The sequence below is a fragment of the Periplaneta americana genome, chromosome 7 (genome assembly GCF_040183065.1).
Source record: "Periplaneta americana isolate PAMFEO1 chromosome 7, P.americana_PAMFEO1_priV1, whole genome shotgun sequence".
NCBI lineage: Eukaryota > Metazoa > Arthropoda > Insecta > Blattodea > Blattidae > Periplaneta > Periplaneta americana.
This window is the reverse complement of record NC_091123.1, coordinates 18,171,915-18,191,626: the sequence shown is the minus strand read 5'-3', so window position 1 is coordinate 18,191,626 and position 19,712 is coordinate 18,171,915. Positions and strand designations below refer to the sequence as shown.

Genomic DNA, 19,712 nt, shown 5'->3' with positions numbered 1-19,712 from the left:
GAGTAAAACGCGACAAAAATTAAATGCGTAAGGAAAGAGAAAGGACGGAATTGTAATGAAATTGGTTTTAAAATCGTTGTTAGGAGGCAATAAGTCCGTTTGACGCTTCCCAGAGACTTGTCACGTCAGCCGCTCGTGGGCTTGCATAATATCTGGCCCGCTGGTTCTTGTCTGCCCATGTGGGTCGGGATACACAAGGAAGCTTGCAGGGGGCGTTGGTCGCAGGAGTTTATTTGCCTGTCACAAGGCAGTTTAAACGAGATCTGAAATATGCCCGGAGCACTTTACGAAATAACAAACTTAATAATGAAAACTCAGCAGTTGTGAAGCTGGACTGCAGAAATGTTTGTGTTTCATGTCGAATGGAAATTTCCCCTCTACCTCTCCCACACCTCCTGGTGTCATATTAGAAACGTACGGAGCTCTAAAGAACAAGCAAGAGGGAAATAGAATAAATGAATACCATGCACAGTGGGAGGAAGAAAAGAATGAAATAATTTTATGGAGAAGAAGACGTGATAGAATAAATACCGAGGACGAATGAGGAGATGGAAAAATATGGAGTATAAAGAAAGAAGAAGCAGAAGACTGAGATGAAATAGAAGGAAAACAATACGTAAATGAAAGAAGTTAAGAAGAGGATATGAAGACGGAGGAGAAATAAAGGCAAAAAATGGAGACAAAAAATGAAAAGAAATTGGTGGAAAATAAGTAAAGGAAGAAAGTGGAGACAAGGAAGGAGTAGACGAAGAAATTAGAGATGATGAAGAACTAGAGGAAGAAATTGGAGGCGATGAGGAAGTAAACCAAGAAAATGGAGAGTTGACGAAGAAGTAAACCAAGAAAATAGAGACGTTGAAAGTGAAGGAAGAAAATGGAGACGACAAAAAACTGGACGAAGAAAATGAAATTGAACAAATAGAGGTAGAAAATGGAGATGACGAAGAAATAAAGGAAGAAAATGGAGAAAAAGAATTAAAGGAAGTAGAGACAACAAAGAAGAGTTAAAGGAAGAAAATGGAGAGTGGAGAAAGTATAATAAGAAAACGAAGACAACAAAAACGAAGACAGAAAATGGCGGAAATAATGAAAGGAAATGGAGACTACAATGAAAAATTAAACGAAGAACTTGAAGACATGGAGGAAGTAAAGGTAGATGGAGATGGAATTAAGGAATAAAATGGAGACGTAGAGGAAGCAAAGGAAGAAAATGGAGAGGTGAAGGAAGTGAAGGAAGAAAATGGAGAGGTGGAGAAAGTATAGTAAGAAAATGAAGACAACAAGAACGAAGAAAGAAAATGGCAGAAATAATGAAAGGTAATGGAGACCACAAAGAAAAATTAAACGAAGAACTTGAAGACATGGAGGAAGTGAAGGTAGATGGAGATGAAGAAATTAAAGAAGAAAATGGAGACGTAGGGAGAAAACAAAAAAAAAGAAGACGAAGTAAAAATGAAGAGATAAATGGAGATGACGAAGAAAAGTTAAAGGAAGAGAATGGAAACAGTGAAGAAGAATTAGAATAGAAACCACGAAATATAAATAAAGAAAGTGAAGGCAAAAGAGAAGAAAGTGAAACAGAGGATTGAAGTGATGAAAGAAACGAAAGAAGAGATGAAACTGAAATGGAAAGAAAATAATATAACAAGAATGCACATTAAATTTAAAGTAGATGAAAGAAAGTGGGATGTGAATGATGAAAAACAGAATCAGACAAAGGGTTGTTAAGAAAGGAGAAGATTGAACTGAATAAGACTGATGTAAGGTAAAACTGAAGAAAAACCTGGTGAATAAATTTTTTAAAAGTGAGGCCTGATATTGAATATTTATGGGTCATTTAGTCATAATGGGCTGTTTAGCAATTTCGTTTGAATTGTACGTAGGGCAAAGGTTGGTAATATTGTAATACTAATAATATTATGATAGTTCTTTTTTAGAATTTTTTACAGTTTTACTGAGCGAGAAGAAGATAGGTTTTTTTTGCGTCAACGTATTAAGAGAATGTTCGTGGACACGTTTCTGCACAAAATCGGTCCTCTCACTCAGTAAAATTGTAAAAAATTCTCAAAAAGTACTATCATAATATTATTAGTATCACAATATTACCAACCTTTCCCCTATATGTTAGTAGGCCTACCTACATGCAATTTACATATAGCACTCTCTTTACATTTCATTAACAGAATTCACAGCAGCTAAATAACCACAAAAATTGGTAGGAAAAATTTTCATGTCATGTTTACTTATTATCTGGAAGTTAATTCGTCCCCGTGAGCGCCCTTTAAGCGCCCGCTGTACGTCTCTGCAATCTTATTATCTTGTCGGTGTTTTTCAGGAATAATCCCGCCTTAGAGACGGGGCGCTGCTTTTATCTGGACTGCTAGTCTCTTCGGCCTCGTTAAATCCCAAAGTTGAATCTTTTTCTCCCTCCCTGTGCCTCTGCAAATAGGATTTGTTACGACTTGTGTAATATTTTCAGAGATGTTTGCTGACGATTTCCACGTTACTGAGTATTAAATAAGGCTTTCCTTCCGCATTCACTATCTGTATCTGCAGCCCGATTTCATGACCAGACAGTGGCTGCCTTTGTGCTGTGCCCAGGAATGTATCGATCATGGGGTGATAAGTTATCTCAGTACACACATACGAGTACACAACGAACTCTGTTTGAGGATTCCAGCGCTATTCTGCATCTTCCTTGTGGACAAGTAAAATATTTACTTTGTCGTGTTCAGTTTTTGTTCTTCAAACATTATTGCGTTATTGCAGGTGGTTGGCTGATCACTCACTCACTCACTCACTCACTCACTCACTCACTCACTCACCAAAATATTAAACAATATCTAGGAAAATTCATTCCCCATATTATGAACCGAGATTATGCAATCGATGTATTAAAATAATCTAGAATTAAGTAACCTTAATCATAGCATTTTAAGTAAGAGAATTAAATGTTATATTTCTTTAAATTGAAACTGTCCATTATTTAACTTTTTTCATATAAATATGTTTTCTTTTCTTTTTAACTATTGTTTTCTTTTCAATTTCCACTTACAATTTTAATTATATCACATCTAGTATTAAGTTATGTAACTGCCCCAAACATGAGCATTTGCTCTTTTGGGTATACAATTTATATATTTTAATATGTATACAGGGTGTTTAAAAAGTGTCGCGTATTTTTAAAAGAGGTAGCATAGGTCGAAACTAGAAAAAAAGTTCTTTTTTATTTTTTTAGTAGGTTATTTTACGACGCTTTATCATCTCAGGTTATTTAGCGTCTGAATGAGATGAAATGAGTCCGGGGTCCAGCACCGAAAGTTACCCAGCATTTGCTCATATTGGGTTGAGGGAAAACCCCGGAAAAACCTCAACCAGGTAACTTGCCCTGACCGGGACTCGAATCCGGGCCACCGAAAAAAAGGTTCTCTGTAAACATGTGTCCGGAAACAAATATCTGTTGAGATATGAGCCATGCTATATTGCGGCCTATGATCGTCGTTCGTTTAAAAACACAAAACAATGGTGCATGTTTTGAGAGTGGATAGCATTCCTCAACAGAAGTAAACAGAGAATGTAGTAGTAAACAAAGATCCAGGATACTCCAGGATACTATGGAGTCTATCATGTGTTAGTAAGTACGTACATTTTCAGTGGTGAAGGCTTTCTGTTATGCACAACGGGGCACCACCTCATTATTTACGCCTTGTGCGACAATACCTAGTCCAGAGGTTTAATAAGCGATGGGTTGGTCGAGGAGGTCCAGTAGCGTGGCGTTCCCGATCACCTGACCTAAATTCTTTGGATTTATGGCTATGGGGATATTTGAAGACATTGGTGAATGCCACACTCATCGACAACGTACAAACGATACTGGAGAATGTATCCAATGCATGTGAGCAAATTCGACAACAGCCAGGTGTGGTCACAAGAGTTCGTGATTCGCTGAGAAGGTCTGAAGCCTGTGTAACAATGCGTAGTAACCACATAGCACCTTCTGTAGTGTCTATGTAACATACAGGTGGGTATCGTAGGCCACAATATAGCATGACTCATACATCATCAGATATTTCTTTCCAGACACATCTTTATAGGTTTTTTTTTTCCCGACGAATGCTGTCTCTTGTAAAAATATGCGACACTTTTTTAAACACCCCGTATGTAATTTGTAACTTCAATAAATAAAAAAAAAAATGCAGGAACTGATGGCGGGCTTATATGAGGGCGGCAATGAACCTCCGGGTTTTGTAAAAGCCATTTGTAAGTAAGTAATAAAAAAAATAAGTTACACGTTAGTCAATTATTCATTTAAAGAAAATTAGTGTTTCTAAACTTCCAATAATTGAAACTATGACAATATTAATCAGTCAGTCATTCGTGCAATGAATCAGTCTGTTCGTCGGTCAGGCAGTCAGACATTCAGTTAGTAAACATTTCGTAATTCTTTTGCTAGTAATGTGACTGATAATTCAGCAGTTACTCAATATTCGTTGATGTAATCAGGAAATCAGATACTAGACGTTCGAAAAGAAATTCTTTCGATGAATGAATCATATAATCAAATTAGTCAATTATGTCAGTGGGTCAATAAGTGAATCAGTAACTAAGCACTTTTGCTAATCACTTAGCCAGTTAACTAAGCAACCAATTTAATCAAGTGATGAAATCACTAACCACTTCCATCAATCAACGCAACCAAATAATTACTTCACTAGTGAAACAACCAACCAATTTAAAAAGCTAAGAAGATAGCCGCATCAACAAGCTAACGTAACAATCACTTCAACAATCGAATGAAACAACTAATCACTTCAACAAGTTAATGAAACAACTAATCTCTTAACTAAGCTATGTACTAGACTATTAATCATTTAAACAAGCTAACGAAACAACGAATCACTTTAACAAGCTAACGAAACAATTTACTTCAATAAGGTAACGAAAAATCTAATCACTTCAACAAGCTAACGAAACAACAAATGACTTCAACAAACTAACGAAGCAACAAATCACTTTAACAAGGTAACGAATCAAGTAATTACATCAACAAGATAACGAAACAACAAATCAGTTCAACAAGGTAGAAATAACAAATCACTTCAACAAGGTAATGAAACAACTAATTACTTTAATATGATAACGAAACAACAAACAAATCACTTCAACAAGGTAACGAAACAACTAATTACTTTAATAAGATAACGAAACAACAAATCAATTCATCAAGGTAACGAAATAATAAATCACTTCAACAAGGTAACTAAACAACTAATTACTTTAATAAGATAACGAAACAACAAATCAGTTCAACAAGGTAACAAAATATCAAATCACTTGAACAAGGTAACGAATCAACTAATTACTTCAGCAAGATAACGAAACAACAAATCAGTTCAACAAGGTAACGAAATATCAAATCACTTCAAGAAGGTAACGAATCAACTAATTACTTCAGCAAGATAACGAAATAACAAATCAGTTTAACAAGGTAATGAAATAATAAATCACTTCAAGAAGGTAACGAAACAACTAATTATTTTAATAAGATAACGAAACAACAAATGAGTTCAGCAGGTAACGAAATAACAAATCACTTCAACAAGGTAACGAAACAACTAATTACTTTAATAAGATAACGAAACAACAAATGAGTTCAACAAGGTAACGAAATAACAAATCACTTCAACAAGGTAACGAAACAACTAATTACTTTAATAAGATAACGAAACAACAAATGAGTTCAACAAGGTAACGAAATAACAAATTACTTCAACAAGCTAACGAAACTAATTACTTTAATAAGATAACGAAACAACAGATCAGTTAAACAAGATAACGAAACAACAAATCAGTTAAACAAGGTAACGAAATAACAAAGTACTTCAACAACGTAACGAAACTAATTACTTTAATAAGATAACGAAACAACAGATCAGTTAAACAAGGTAACGAAATAACAAATCACTTCAACATGGTAACGAATCAACTAATTACTTTAATAAGATAACGAAACAACAAATCAGTTCAACAAGGTAACGAAATATCAAATCACTTCAACAAGGTAACGAAACAACTAATTACTTTAATAAGATAACGAAACAACAGATCAGTTAAACAAGGTAACGAAATAACAAATCACTTCAACAAAGTAACGAAACAACTAATTACTTTAATAAGATAACGAAACAACAGATCAGTTAAACAAGGTAACGAAATAACAAATCACTTCAACAAGGTAACGAAACAACTAATTAGTTTAATAAGATAACGAAACAACAAATCAGTTCAACAAGGTAACGAAATAACAAATCACTTCAACAAGGTAACGAACCAACTAATTACTTTAATAAGATAACGAAACAACAAATCAGTTCAACAAGGTCACGAAATAACAAATTACTTAAACAAGGTAACGAAACTAATTACTTTAATAATAAGATAACGAAACAACAGATCAGTTAAACAAGGTAACGAAATAACAAATCACTTCAACAAGGTAACGAACCAACTAATTACTTCAACAAGATAACGAAATAACATCACTTCAACAATACAACGAATGAACTAGTGACTTCAGCAAGCTAACGAAGCCACCGGCTTAACTCAAGCGGTAGCGCATTTGCCTGCTAATCCGGAATTTCGGTCGGGCGTGGGTTCGATTTCTGCTTAGGGTGATTACGTGGTTGGGTTTTTTCCGATGTTTTCCTCAACCGTAAGGCGAATGTCAGGTAATCAATGGCGAATTCCTGGCCTCATCTCGCTATCACCAATTCCACTAACACTAAATAACGCAGTAGTTGATACACTGTCGTTAAATAACTATGTAAAAAAACAAGCTAACGAAACAACTGATCACTTCAACAAGCGAACAGTACAGCAAATCACTTCAACAAACTAACGAAGCAACAAATCATTTCAATAAGGTAACGAAACAATTACTTGAACAAGCTAAGGAAGTAACTAACAACTTCAGCAAACTAACGAAGGAACTAAATAGGCCTATAGCAAACTAATAAAATGACTAACCACTCCAGTAAACTGACGAACAAATAAAATAACGTAGACAGTTTTGTAGGGTAGGTTTTGTATTACTCGTAAACTGCTTGATCCCAACGATGTGTAAATGTTTACTGTTTCAAAGGCATTTATTAATACAGTAAACCGTGTTTAAAAATTAACTTTATTTCAATTTACTGAATCTGAGTTGGGCGGACAGTTCTTTATCAACTGACAGCTCTGATTGTATCTGTTATTGTATTCGTATCTCGAGTGCGTTAAGAAAACATACACCAGTTCATTGTACCCAATTGAAACAAAGAGGTATAAAGGAAGATCCTCTATAGGATACATTGTCCTAGTTACGAAATCAGAATACGTCTGACACATATTCATATATAAATAACTTCCACTTGTAAATGATAACATAAAAATAATAGAATGTTCTGAAAAATGCTACGAAGTACCAATTCAGTTATGCTTATATTTGTTTTGACATTTCATAACAAAATTACAATTTCGTGGGGTGAGAATTTCATCACGATGTATTGTTATTGCTATTTGCAAGATGCTCTAACACAGTATTTTGATGGTATCTTCAACCGTTCCAAATTGTGTATAAACGTATTTCCTTAAACTTAGTGCAGCGTGTTATTTTTATCTACTGGAGAAATCTTATTGCAACTTACGTGTGTTATCAGATGTGTCTCGAATATCTTATATCTACTATAGAGCATTAAGGAAACAAATGCCAGTTCAATCTATCCAATTTGTCGGAACAAAGAGGTATAAAAAAGATGTGCTATAGCACACTGTCATATTTACAAAATGAGAATACTCCTGACACATACTTATACTTACGTAAAGATAACGTAAAAGTAATAGAATGTTCTAAAAAATGTTACGAACTACCAATTCAGTTACACTATTTGTTGGCATTTCATAAGAAAATTGCATTCTTGCAGAGTGAGAATTTGACTACGGTGTAGTGTTGTTATTTGCAAAATGCTCTAACATAGTATTTTGTTGTTATCTTCAGGCATTCTAAATTGTATTTGGAATTTTTTAATACAGTACACAATTGTTTGAAAATTCACACCATACACTCATGTAAATACTAGTGCTGTCGATCGATCGAAATATTTAATCGATTAACTATTTGAATTTAATCGATTAATCAATAGATTAATCGAGCTTTAAACGAATTGAAAAAAATCCATATCGTCATTGTTCCTGCAATAACTCCTATGTGACATATTTATCGATTTTCAGATTTTTGCTCCATTAAATAACTTAGATAGTGATGCAGCAAATAATAAAATCTCCTATATGTAATTATATTCCTTTCTTTCGAAAACGTAAGAATTCACAATCCTCTATGTACGACTGTCATAGGATAAATAAATGTGTCTTTTCTTCCTACTGGAAAATTGTATATTTTGCATATAGGAGTTATTGCAGGAACAACGACGATATACTGTAATACACAATTACTGTTAAATTTAATTTGTGTTCGGTGATAAGCACAAGTATAAAATTTTGTATATCTGTTTATACTGTATTACAAAATAATACTGTTTTAGTTATTTACTAATATATTTATTATGTAGGCTTATAATTTTTGTGTCAATTCCTCCGGAGATTTTTGAGACAAAAACAAATAAAAAAAAGTATGAAGACTCACCTAGTTAATACTGCTTCATCCATGATTTTAAACATGGGTTCATATGCTTCGAATTAAGTGTCTTTTTCTGTCAAGCACTTCTCCATGATCATTCAATTTAAATCCAAACGTTTCACCGAGTTTACCTCTCAAATTCTCATATAACATAACTTTTCAGAGACCATAGAAATCTAATACTTTTCTTTAGCATACTAAACACACAAGCTTCATCTAGTACAAACTCAGTAAAGAAACTGCAACAGTGCAGCGGTCAAACAGCAGATTGGCCCTTATTGTAATCGGGTTACAAAATTTAAAAAAGAGAAGACGACGAATATTGTCGAAATGTTTAGTCTGAGTTTGCATTAACAAAATAATAATGAATATTAAGTATAACCGATTAATTTTAATCGACTCGATTATTCGATTAAATATTTTTGAACGATTAATCTTACAACAAAATTCATCGATTAAATCCCACAACACTACTAAATATGTATTTGGCAAGGAGTTTTTTTATCAACTGGAGAAATCTTGTTGCAACTTACGTGTGTATTATCAAAAATCTGTTTCGAGTATCTTATATCTGCTGTAGAGCATTAAGAAAACAGGCGCCAGTTAAATCTACTCATTTTATTGAAACAAGAGAAGCATATAAAAAAGGTCTTTTACAATACACGCTGCCTGTTTCCAAAATCATAATACGTCTGGCACATATTCATAAATTATTGTCATTGTTATAGTTAGGTAAATGATAACATAAAAGTAATAGAATGTTCTGAAAACTGTTACAATTTATACAAGTCTAGTCTTTCAGGTGAAGCTTCCTGTAAAGCAGATTTGAATAATTTCAAGGGAAAAATTGTTCCGGGGCCGGGTATCGATCCCGGGACCTCTGGTTGAACGTACCAGCGCTCTACCACTGAGCTACCCGGGAACTCCACCCGACACCGTCTCAACTTTTCCCTTTATATCCACACAACTCGCGTGGGCTGACGAAACGCCAGAGACCCACAACGAGTGCACACAATCTCTGTGTGACTTGGAATTGTGGTTTTCTGTTAACGTACACAGTGACGTATATATTATGCAAATCTAGTCTTTCAGGTGAAGCTTCCTGTAAAGCAGATTTGAATAATTTCAAGGGAAAAATTGTTCCGGGGCCAGGTATCGATCCCGGGACCTCTGGTTGAACGTACCAGCGCTCTACCACTATATTTAGTTGCAATATTCGTTTTAACATTTCATAAGAAAATTACATTCTCGCAGATTGGGAATTTGATCATAATATATTGTTGTATTTAGATGTTATCTTCAGGCATTTCAACTTTTATTTGGAATTTTTTTAATACAGTACACAATTGTTTGAAAATTCAGACTATACACTGAACTGAATATGTATTTGGCAAGGAGTATTTTTTTTATTAACTGGAGAAATCGTGTTGCAACTTACGTGTGTGTTATCAAAAATGTGTTTCGAATATCTTATATCTGCTTAGAGCATTAAGGAAACAGACGCCATTTAAATCTACTCAATTTATTGAAAGAAGAAAAACATGAAAAAGGTCTTTTACAACACACGCTGCCTGTTTCCAAAATCATAATACGTTTGGCACATATTCATACATATATTATTGTCATTGTTATAGTTACGTAAATGATAACATAAAAATAATAGAATATTCTGAAAACTGTTACAATTTAGTTGCAATATTCGTTTTAACATTTCATAAGAAAATTACATTCTCGCAGACTGAGAGTTTCACCACGATGTAGGCTATTTTTATTTGCAAAATGCTCTAACGCAGTATTTTGATTTTATCTCGGGCCGTTACGAATTGTACAAAACAGTATTTTCTCAAAACAGTGAAGCAGTGTTCGAAAATTCACACTCTCTACACAACTAAATACATCTTTGGCAAGGAATGTTTTTTTTTTATCAACTGGAGAAATCTTGATTGCAACATGTGTTATCAAATGTGTCTCGAATATCTTGTATCCGCTATACAGCATTAAGAAAACAAATGCCAGTTAAAAATACTCCATTTTTGGGGACAAATAACCATAAAAATTTATTGTTCTGCACAATCTAGCCATCGGATATGTGTCTGGCATATCCCGTATTTGGTATAATATTGCAACTATCACATTTATATAAACAGGAACATAAAATAATAGAATGTATCAAATGCTGTGAAGTATTTGTTAGCTTTATATTTTCGTAGTGTGAGAATTACTGTAAATTTTATTGTTATTTGCCACCCGGCTGGAATAAAATACTCTGGTGCAATTTGTAACCGTTTCAAACTGTGCAAAAATGTTTTTCCTTAATATAATCCTCCTTTGCTTGAAATCCATACTATTCCCACAACTTAAATTTCTTTTAGATAGCTAGTTTCCATCAAGTGGAAGCATCTCGATTTTACCATTAAACTTATCTTTAAAATTATTACGAATTATCCTAAAGTACAGTCTTGAATAATTTACGAGAGTGGTGTGATTTGTTGTGATAAATGCGTAAGATAATGCAATTTTGTAGTTAAAAATGGAAAAAAAAAATTCTGTACGAAGCAACTATTGAATTCACAACACATTTTTAGGTTCAGAATACTAACTAATTAAAGAAATGATACTCCTGAATAGTTCATTCTTTATCTGTAATAGTCTTTTACCCTTAAAACTCGAGAATATTTTACAAAAAACTTCAAATTAGTGTAATTCTGAAAATATTGAGATTAGGACAAATATTTATATGACATTTTTTGCTTAGAATGTCTTCGGAAATAAGCTTCGTAAGGGACGGTAAATCCTCGTGAATCATCCTGTATAAAATATGTATTTACATTAAAAAGTTTTAAAAATATATTTGTGCGAGATCGTGCGTATTTGCTTGTTTTCCGCACAGAACCAATACGCGGTAAGTGTGAAATACCACATTCAGTATTCCCAACGTAACACACATAACAATTTCCCTCTTCTTACCGCTTAAGCGCGACATTCATTTTACTGCTTTAGGCTTTTAACATATTATTTTTAGAGACGTTTAACATAGTAATAATTATAAATTCGAAAATTACCACTGCAATTTCACCTAAATTGCAATGTTAATTATTGTTTTTAAATATTTGCAAAAATTAAGTAAAGTCTACTACTCCACGAAACTTATTGCATTCCTGATACAAGTAACATTAAGGAATCCGTGAAAAAATCAACGAGATTCCAGATGCCGATGTTATTACTGCAATATGTTATATAAATAATATTGTTAAAATATTAAAATGAAAAATAAATCATTACATAACCTTACCGTTTTAAGTTCGCATTTATAGACTGGGCGAAAAAAAAAGACAGACGTATATCACGGCCTGCTGGAGTATAGTAAACACAGAAAACATTTTACAGCAACAATGTTGAAGAAAGATATTTTGGTGTTCCGAAGTTGGCGTCATTAAACAGAAACCAACATGGAGATTTCATTGCAACTAATTAGAAATTCGTCTTTCAGGTATGTAATAAACGATCTTCGCACAAAATAATGTACGATACACGAGCGGTATGTTTGTTTTCATGTTCTCGGAAATTAAAAAAGCTCAACTACGTTTCGCTTTTTCAATCTTTTCCTCGAACGTGAAAACGTCAACATACCGCTCTTGTAACGTATATTACTATTTTATACAGAATACAATTTAATATATAAATTTATGGTTTACTTACTTACTGGCTTTTAAGGAACTCGGAGGTTCATTGCCGCCCTCACATAAGCCCGCCATTGGTCCCTATCCTGAGCAAGATTAATCCATTCTCTATCATCATATCCCACCTCCCTCAAATCCATTTTAATATTATCTTCCCATCTACGTCTCGGCCTCCTTAAAGGTCTTTTTCCCTCCGGCCTCCCAACTAACACTCTAGGCTATATGCTCTATTATGGGTTTTGTTCGGAATTTTGATCTTAGTTGGAATCATTTATTTGTAAGCAGAATAAATATTTATTTATCTGAAAATCCGTTTCCTAGTTATCCCATCTGAATACTCCTCACGCATTTTGTTTTTTTTTTTTTTAATTTACATTTTGCTTTACATTACTTATCTGTGTAGGGTATGTAGACCATTGAAAGGGCATTTCGGCTTGATGATTTTGGACGGTTACCCTGTTAACTTCGAAACGAGAAAAACATGTTTTTAAAGGCATTTCCAAATTTGAATACACTAATTTCCGACATATATCATACATTAAACTTCCTCCCCCTATTTACCTGTAACCCTTGGACATTTTAGCTGGCCAGAGTGTATGTAAATAATGGAGAGTAAACGAGATATGGGTCTGAGCGGCCGGTAACGTTAGCCGAGATAAAGAATACATGGAGGTACACCCACTGGCTAACGAGCCTATTGCAGTGCTGTAGGTTACAAGGCTTTTCAATTCGTACCTCGTTAAAATCCATTTCATGTCCGTGCAAACACGCGCCCAGTCAACATGTCGCCGGCCGATAAGTCGACACCGAACCGAACCCTTCATATTAATTTACACTTTCCACTCTGTATTGAAATTCCCGTTTTATTTCTTTTGTGTCGACGTGGCAGTACAGAAATTCAATCCTTGAGTCATTATCCTGAATTGAAAGGGGATAAACAGAACACTGTGAATATTCATGGCAATTTTAATCCTTAAACTGGCAAAACGACAGGCTTCAGGAAAGGAAGGTCATGCTCAGATAATGTATTTATATTAAACTTATTAATTGAGAGGAGAAGAGAATTCAACTTGAAAACATATATAGCCTTTATAGATTATTCTAAAGCTTTTGATAGTGTTCTAAGAGAAAAATTATAGAAAATTATGGACCTAAACATATAATTGAGGTAATTAAGAATATGTACAAAAATACCCAAATTAATGTAAGAACAAAGTCAGGTAAGATCCTTACAGAAACAATAAATAAAGGGGTTAGACAAGGGTGCTGTATATCGTTACACTTTTTAATATTTATCTTGACGATGCAATAAGAAGATGGAAACAGAAAATGACTGAATTAAATTTTCAAAATAATTTTAATATAAAAAATTTTATAAGTGCCCTTCTATTTGCAGATGATCAAGTTCTTATATCAGATAATGAAGATATCTTACAAAGATCAATTTTTGAATTATAAACAATTGCTGGAGAATATAACTTAGAAATATCTGTCCAGGAAACTAAGTCGATGTCCTTTCAGGGAAAATTTCCTCTCAGATGTAAATTATTAATACAAAATCAAGGAATTGAACAAGTAAGTTCCTTTAAATTTTTGGGGAGTGGTGTATCATATATGGGAGAGATAGATGCAGAAAAGAAGATAGAAAAATTTAATCGAATTTGTGGAACTATTGGAGAACTCTAAAAGGCAAAGTTAGTAAGGAAAACATACATGAAATTCTATAAAAGAGTGGCAGTTCCATGCGGATTATATGGCAGTGAAACTTGGATACTTGATACAAAAACACGTAGTAAAATACAAGCAGTTGAAATGAAATTTCTGAGAGGATGCCTAGACTATCTAGGAAGATTCTAAATTATAAACCGAAAGGTAAAAGGGACATTGGAAGACCCAAAAGAAGATGGTTGGATCAAAGAGACGCAACAGACCGAGAGGTCTAATGCCTGAAGTAGTAGAAGAAGGAGAAGAAGAAGAAGAAGAAGAATAAGAAATTGGTAAAACTTCGTTTTTCACACTAGTTTATTAAACCATGTCGGACTGTAAAGAAAACAACTGTCGCAATTTCCATATTTTATATGTTGTACAATATTATAGTATTGTGAAATTTCGGTTAAATATAATTTTCCTACCAATTTTTTTCTATTGTTCTATTAAAATTATAGGATATAGCCTATTAACCTGTTGTATCCTATAGAATACTTCGTGAATTTAAGGGTTAACTGGGATACATAAGCCCTTTGAAGCCATTAAATCGAAACCTGCTTCAAATTTTGTACAAGGATAGTTTCTCCGTCGTTTCCTTTTAGCATGAAACATCTGACGTCTGTTGCATAGCAACGGCAATGAGTTACGTCACAATGTTCTGACTAGGTCTTTAGATCAGGTCTTCCTCAAGGCAGTGTATGTCTAATCATACCTTTCTTCTATCAGAAGCGAAATATTAAGTCTAGATACAATATAGATGAAGTCGATGTGTTGAGTTACTACAAGGGGCAATCAATAAGTTTCCGGACTGCCCTCAATGTAGACAACTCACAAGACATAGGAAGCTGAAAAATTGTCTAGAACCAGGGAAACGCCTGGAATCTGTACTAAATGCATCACTTGAAAGGCAGAGAAGAAGACTAGATATAAGACGTGCATGGAGAGATTCCAGGAAAAATCGCAATAGGTTCTTGACATGTTTGCACAAAATCACGTGCAGAAGCTTAGCTCTTAAAGACAATGATGAAGGATGGATAGAACAGAGAAAAATTCTCTCCGGCACCGGGACGCGAATCCGGATTTTCAGCTCTACGTGCAGACGCTTTATCCACTAAAATAAACAACAACAACAACAACCAAATTTCTTGGCTTAAAAATCAATAATATGTTAAATTGGAAAAATCATATTAAAGAAATTACCCCCAAACTAAATTCAGCATGTTTTGCTATTATATCTATGCAAAAGATAGTAAATATCAGTACCTTAAAAACAATATACTTTGCATACTTTCACTCGGTAATGAGTTTTGGAATAATATTCTGGGGAAATTCCACAGATAGTAACAGTATATTCATATTACAAAAAAGAGTAATTAGAATAATAGTAGGTGCCAAATCTAGGGAATCTTGTAGGACTATTTTCAAAAAGCTACAAATAATGCCCATGGCTGGTCAGTATATCTTTTCATTAATAATCTTCCTCTTATGTAATCGTGAAAACTTTGTAACTAATTCAACAGTTCATAGCATAAATACACATAAAAAAATGACTTTCATACTCCACCAGCAAGTCTATCGTGCTATCAAAAAGGAGTGCGTTATATGGCAGTAAAATTTTTAATAGCCTCCCTATCGATATAAAAAATGAAACTCAAAACATAAGATTATTTAGGGCCAAGTTAAAGAAGTACCTAATTTCTCACGCCTTCTATTCTGTAGGTGAATTCATGACAGTCAGTAACGCTTCATGAAATTGATACTACGAGTAAAACTTTGTGTTGTACTAGTAGATTATATTGTAAATCTCGTCTGTATATATTTCATCTAGACTGTGACTATAAATTAAGACTTTATAGTAGTATTAAGTTTTTTTGACTTGTTCCATATTCTACCTGTAAGCATGTATGAATACCATGGAATGTTAATAAATACTAATACAAATACTAAGCCACACCGGATTTCAATTCCGATGCCGGATCGAATCCACTCAGTTTAAGTCCTACCTCTCAGTTTGCCCTTTGGTGGCCTACCCTCATGTACTGTGACACAGTAAACTTGTAAACTGGAACATTTAATAGGTGAGAAACACTAGATTGGTGTTATAAGTAGGCTATATAAATTTGAAATCACTCCGGATAGATGAGTAGATATTTAGATGTTAAAACCAACAATGGAGAAGAGCAGAACGTGCCCGTTGAAGTTTATCAGATTCTCCATACGTGATGGCTTTGTGTGCTCTTGCAACAATTAATATTGACACGGACAAGCTTCGTGTTGAAGTGAAGAGCGGCCTTAACGGTTTGCTCAACTTGTAAATAAGAACGTTAAAGTGTGAACAGATATTTGAACGATTGCCAACAGATCGATTTAGGATACCTGCACATGACCTTCAGTTGCAGTAACCACACCTTCTGGTTTTAGCACACACGGGGCGTTGAGATCTGGCTGGACTCGCGGAGGCATAATAAGGGCTTCAATAAGACGTGCTAATAATAACTTAAACGTGTAGATAAAATACCAGGAGTAGCAGTTTGTGTACACAGCTATCATGGATTTCTTCTTTCTCAATATGACCCGTAACGTATAAACATACCAGGTCTTACGTTGCTTTCAATATTGTATTTGCTTTTGTGATGCTGAAGTCTGATTTAATGTATTATTATTATTATTATTACTAGCCGTACCCGTGCGCTCCGCTGCACCCGTTAGAAATAAATATAAAGTAATTACATAATTAAAATAGGACGTTTGATCCAAGGAACATTCGTGTTTGATAGAAGGATAAATCGTTTGTTATGTTACTTAATTTAAATTGTATTAAAAAATTAAAATGCGATCATTTTGATCCAGAGACCACTCATTTGGTCATAAAAATGATTTTAGGAAATACAGGAAACGAATGCCTATCAAGTTTTCTGTGCATAAGAAGCTATTTTAATCTTACCTGTCCTCGATTCACTCAGAAGTTACTGTAATAACGTTATAGCATTATGTCCATCTAGAGAAACTACACTTTCCAATGGTGAATTAATGATTGATTATACAAATCGGTTAATTTAGCTTCCGATATTACTTCATACAAACACAGAAACATTCTCTGTAGGCTACCGAATGTTTCATAGCTTTCGATTGTTATTGTCCAAGCCCCTTATAGACGAAGTCATTTGTTTTTTATTTCATTACACCGCCTTAGATGGCGTTGTTATTGTAATTTGAAACTCATTTATCTCATTAAATATCAGTTCTATCAAACTTTTGCATGGAATAAAACTTATCGGAAATATGTTTTAAAGAAACTTTTGTTATGTAATATTTTTCATGAAAATTAGTAATAAGGGAGATATTTCGATTTATTTAATTCAAGCCCCCTTATAACCCCTCTTTTAAATAAAATATTTTGAATGCCATATAGCCTAAATTCTAAGTTACAACGAACTTAATTTATATTCCAATTTTCATATAAATCGGTTCAGCCATTATCGTGTGAAAAGGTAACAAACATGCAGACAGAGAGACAGACAGACAGACGGGCATACAAACAAAAATGTCAAAAAACCGATTTTAGGTTTCAGGGCGGTTAATTATATTTAGGACCAATTATTTTTGGAAAATCGAAAATTACCAGAACAATTTCGGCTACAGATTTATTATTAGTATAAATTACACGAATTTTTCTGTCAGATACTCTAAATTCAACATAGGCTATAGGCACAAGGTAATTTTCATTCTTCCATGCGCTTTTTCAAAGAAGAAAGCTATGAACTTAAGGACGGATTTGTGCGTAGTTCTACTTGCAGTATTATTGAATTATTTCAAGGGAAAAATTGTTCCAGGGTCTGGTATCGAATCCGGGACCTTTAGCTGAGTGCGTCAACGCTCTACCGATTGAGCTATCCAGGAACTACCTACTGCTCGTCTACTGCAAACGCAACGTGTATAATATCAAAACACATTTTTTTTAATTACAAAAATTCATTTTTCTCACTTCAGAATCTGCTGCAGACATTTGACATTTATTTTTAGATGGAGTATATTAGTTCATAATACGTTAGCAGTTGCAATTATTAAAACAGAACGTAAATGAACACGTGGAACTCTTTACAGTAGAGCGTCTCGTTTAGGCACAGTGCAGGAAACGTGAGGGGGGAGGACGAGTCGTACGATAAACACGAGGGATGCACAAGATTTTAGTTACAACGTGGCGGAGCGTTAATTGAAATTATATTTTCCAAAAACACACAAAACAAAAGAACACAAATTGCATAACTTTTCATATACACATTTTAACAAAGAAGCAATTGTAACGTTGAAATAATTCAATATAACAAATCGACTTTTGCTGCTTATATGATGTTGCTTTCAAGCAACATTTTTCACTGTCATGGATTTCATTCTCTGTAGGACTAACATAATATCACCGTCTTCTGTGGCCGAATTAACAAAACTACAGTATATTGGTCAGAAGTGGCAACACTGTTTCCTAAACATAATTACAGTACTGTCTCCTATTTATTATCCTACTTATGAGAGTTATGTTACAATGCTTCAACATTTCCATTTTACTAGTTTGCAAATTAGACGAAATTGTCAATCTTTAAACTTTCTTTATAAAATTATGAACAATAAGTTGGACTGTATTGGTTTATTTTATTATATAACGTTATATGCACCTGAGCTTAACACAAAATTTCGAAATATTGAATCGCACAGAAATTCTTCAATTTTCCAAATGTTGCAGTTATACAATAAATTACATCCTCATCCGAATGTTGATATTTTTAATATGAATTTCTCTAGATACAGAATTATTTGTTATCATATTTTACAAAATATTGTTGTTAGTTAATTTGAAGCTACTTTCACACCTTATTTCAATTTCTCTTTTTTTCTCTCTCTCTCTCTTTTTTGTATTTTGTTTCAGTTTTTAATAAGTGTATGTTTCCTTTTCCTTGTTTATGTTTTATCAATTACTTTCAGTCTTGAACATTGTAATTGGTCTTTGCCTGTTCTGTTCAAAAACAAATAAGTAAATAAATAAATAACCTAAAAACATAGTATCTTTCATGTCTAAAAAATAACTTCGAAGATTGAGAAATTTGTTACATAATGTGGCTGTGTACTATCCCCGATTACTTCCAAAAATATTTACACGTATACCCCTCTCACCCTGTATAGTACTTACTTACTTTTAAGGAAGCCGGAGGTTCATTGCCGCCCTCACATAAGCCTGCCATTGGTCCCTATCCTGAGCAAGATTAATCCAGTCTTTACCATCATATCCCACCTCCCTCAAATCCATTTTAATATTATCTTCTCATCTACGTCTCGGCCTCCTCAAAGGTCTTTTTCCCTCCGGCCTCCCAACTAACACTCTATATACATTTCTGGATTCGCCCATACGTGCTACATGCCCTGCCCATCTCAAACGTCTGGATTTAATGTTCCTAATTATGTCAGGTGAAGAATACAATGCGTGCAGTTCTGTGTTGTGTAACTTTCTCCATTCTCTTGTAACCTCATCCCTCTTAGCCCCAAATATTTTCCTAAGAACCTTATTCTCCAACATCCTTAATGTCTGTTCCTCTCTCAAAGTGAGAGTCCAAGTTTCACAGCCATACAGAACAACCGGTAATATAACTGTTTTATAAATT

At 33.9% G+C, this 19,712-nt stretch overlaps 1 protein-coding gene across 3 annotated transcripts in view; it reads left to right on the top strand.

The window, feature by feature from the left end:
- The window catches only part of Reph (Regulator of eph expression), a 517,096-nt gene that overhangs the window by 176,062 nt on the left and 321,322 nt on the right, over positions 1-19,712 (top strand). The window lies entirely within an intron of this gene.